We start from the raw sequence: 2,860 nt of genomic DNA, 5'->3' as shown, positions 1-2,860 counted from the left end.
CTATTATTGCCAATGAAGGACTAACACTCTAATCATGTACCCATAGAATTTGCAGTTCCTTTCTCACTGTATGTACAAGTGTATGAGCTTTTTGTACTGATATATGAGTGATGATATTGGAACTCAAAGAAGAAGCACTGCAACCGCCCAATCTTCAAAACATTCATCGGAGGATCAATGAAAGTGAGTAAGCCTATCTCCCTTTAAGAGAAATAATCTAAACTTATTACGAAGCGAGATCCCTAGATTTTTGAATCGCCTACATATGTTGCGGAGTGCTATGCTTCTTAGCCAGTTACTCTATATAATTCTTACATCAGTTGCTTCTATATGACTGTATCATTTTTAGATTATAGCATTGCACATTTTGTAAATAATTTGCTCTTTGTTTTGATGGGTTTTTTCTGATGGTTGTTGACATGAATTTTGAATCTTGACCTTTGAAATTGTGATTTTCTTGCATTGTTGTCCTATTTTCATACACTTTTACATGTTTTTTTCTTCTCTTTTTTCATTGAATTAAATCGCCATCTATGTGCCACTAGCTGACATGTGGATGCTTGTGGTTGGGTTTCTGATTGCATGTGCTTTGTGCGATTTTGCAACTAGAATGGATGTAATCAATTATGCAATATTTGAATTTTTGTTAATCATGTGTCTCTTTCACAATTCTGAAAGCTATCAATAAGCTTCATTCTTTAAAATCAAATCAAGATGGATAGGGTTTCTTTTGTAATTGTTTACGTAGTTTACAACAATTCTTAGTGATCAAACTCGACAAGGATGGATGACAAATTAGCTGATACTGTGACTGTTGGGAGCAATTTCTATAGTAAAGTTGAAAGATTTATGGCCATTCTTAATGCATTCATTGACTTCATACAGGTAATTTGTCTTTGTAGAACTCAAGTTTACCACCCCTATCACTACAAGAAAAGAAAGAAAAAAGCTTAAAGACAATGCTTTTCTATGTGGCTAGAAAAAAAACATATCATTCTGGTGAAAAGAAAGAGGACTACTTCTTGACTTGTTGGATGGGAAAGGATAGCACTCAGGTAACTACCAATAACCAAGTGTCCTCTTAAGGAACCAAAAGAGTAGTAGTTATACTCCTATCCCGCAGCTCTATGATGCAGAGTTGCTTATAGTTCAATGAGCTTCTAATTAGGTTTATCATCACAATGTGAATTTCTTATTTCCAGGACGATCAACTAATGGCTCTACAACTGGCTACTAAAATGTGGATCTCCTTGAAAAGGAGACCAGTGCAGGTTCTTATAACTTTAAATTTACTAATCTTTATCTATGAACTTGATAAACTAAACTTCTTCATGAAATTCATCTCTTGCAGGGATGCATATTTCAAGGGAAAGAGCCGCTACAATTCATCGCACTTTTCCATCCCATGGTTGTTTTGAAGGTACCACCTACTAATTATTAATTATTTACCACTTTGATCTAGCATGTCTAGGAAAAACATTTCACAGTCTTTTTTGTTAACTGTTATATTACAATTATTTCTCTTAAATAGGGTGGAGTCGGTTCTGGGTAAAAAGCTTAATTTCAGAAAAAAAAAACCTGAGTGATGAAACTTATGCTCCCGATGGCATTGCGCTGATCCAAGTATCTGGTACATCATCCCACAACCGTAAGGCAATGCAAGTTGATGCGGTATGACTATTCACATTTTTGTTATTCATACTTTAATTTTTATCTACAATCTTCTTGTATTTAAAATTAGATGGGAGAAAGAGCCATCAAAGCTCTCACCAACCGAGCTACATGACACCTATCATCATTTTTGTAATTAAGAAAAAAAACATAATTATCATTTAGATACTTGAGTACTACAATTACAATGACGTTATCTGTTTTTTTAGGTGGCGGCATCCTTAAATTCCTATGATTGTTTTGTTTTGCAATCTGGGAATATAGTTTTCACGTGAAATGGAAGTTCAAGTACTCATGAACAGCAATAGTGGGTTGATCAGACAGCAGAATTTTTGAAGGTATAATATGTAAAAATGTTAAAAAGATTTTGTGCCTAAATATCATCCTCTATTTCTTTTGTGCTAACATGTTAGTCCATTTGACATTCATATAATTAGTTAATTGAATTTGGATAGAATTTAAACGAGACAACAATTTTATATTATAGTTACCAACTTTGAATTATAAACATATTTCGGTCAGCAAGTTATCTTTGTTATCTTTTCCATTGTGGAGCATCCATATAGGTTAATCATTGAATGATTGAACTTGCGAGGCACAATTATAGGTTGGAAAAGATTTTAAAAGTTATCAGCAATATCTCAGGTGCAAATAGTCCTTCCATACATTTTCAGAGAAATATGATGTACTCCTAGATCTGTTGCTTCCATACAGTTTAAAGAGTGATTCTTTATCCAACGTCATGGTTCTACAAGATTTCTCTTTCGCCTGCAGTCAAGTGCTACGCTGAAGCATTGCAAAGAGGGAACAGAAAGCTCGGCTTTCTGGTTTGCTCTTGGTGGGAAGCAAAATTTTTCCAGCAAAAAGAGCACTCAAGATGTTGTTAGAGATCCTCACTTGTATACCTTTACATTTAAGCAAGGTCGGACATATCTTTTTTCCAATTTCCAAGTCATTGTTACCTTCTATGCTATCCTTCATTCAACGTTCTAACAACTGTGTTCATTTGTGATCAACAATGATTTGGCTCAAAATTGAGGAAATATAACCCCCAATCCTTCTTCCCTCATTTATGTCAAAGGAAACAAGGAAAAGGGTGTATGGTGAAATCCTGGTTCCATATGTGTTTGTTTTATATCAACCTGTAATGGTGCAACATTTGTTTTTGTGACGAGGTGTTGCACATTCT

At 34.5% G+C, this 2,860-nt stretch overlaps 1 long non-coding RNA gene across 1 annotated transcript; it reads left to right on the top strand.

Moving 5' to 3' along the window:
* Positions 1–1,211: 1,211 nt before the first annotated feature.
* On the top strand, positions 1,212–1,551 carry LOC122003963. The gene is made up of 3 exons (XR_006118176.1): positions 1,212–1,271; positions 1,352–1,420; positions 1,532–1,551. It is a non-coding gene; the product is annotated as an uncharacterized LOC122003963 (long non-coding RNA).
* The last annotated feature ends 1,309 nt before the right edge of the window (positions 1,552–2,860 follow it).

This window comes from Zingiber officinale, chromosome 7B, assembly GCF_018446385.1.
Source record: "Zingiber officinale cultivar Zhangliang chromosome 7B, Zo_v1.1, whole genome shotgun sequence".
In the NCBI taxonomy this organism is placed as follows: Eukaryota; Viridiplantae; Streptophyta; class Magnoliopsida; order Zingiberales; family Zingiberaceae; genus Zingiber; species Zingiber officinale.
Note: the sequence above shows the minus strand (reverse complement) of the source record. Positions and strands in the feature narration are given on the sequence as shown.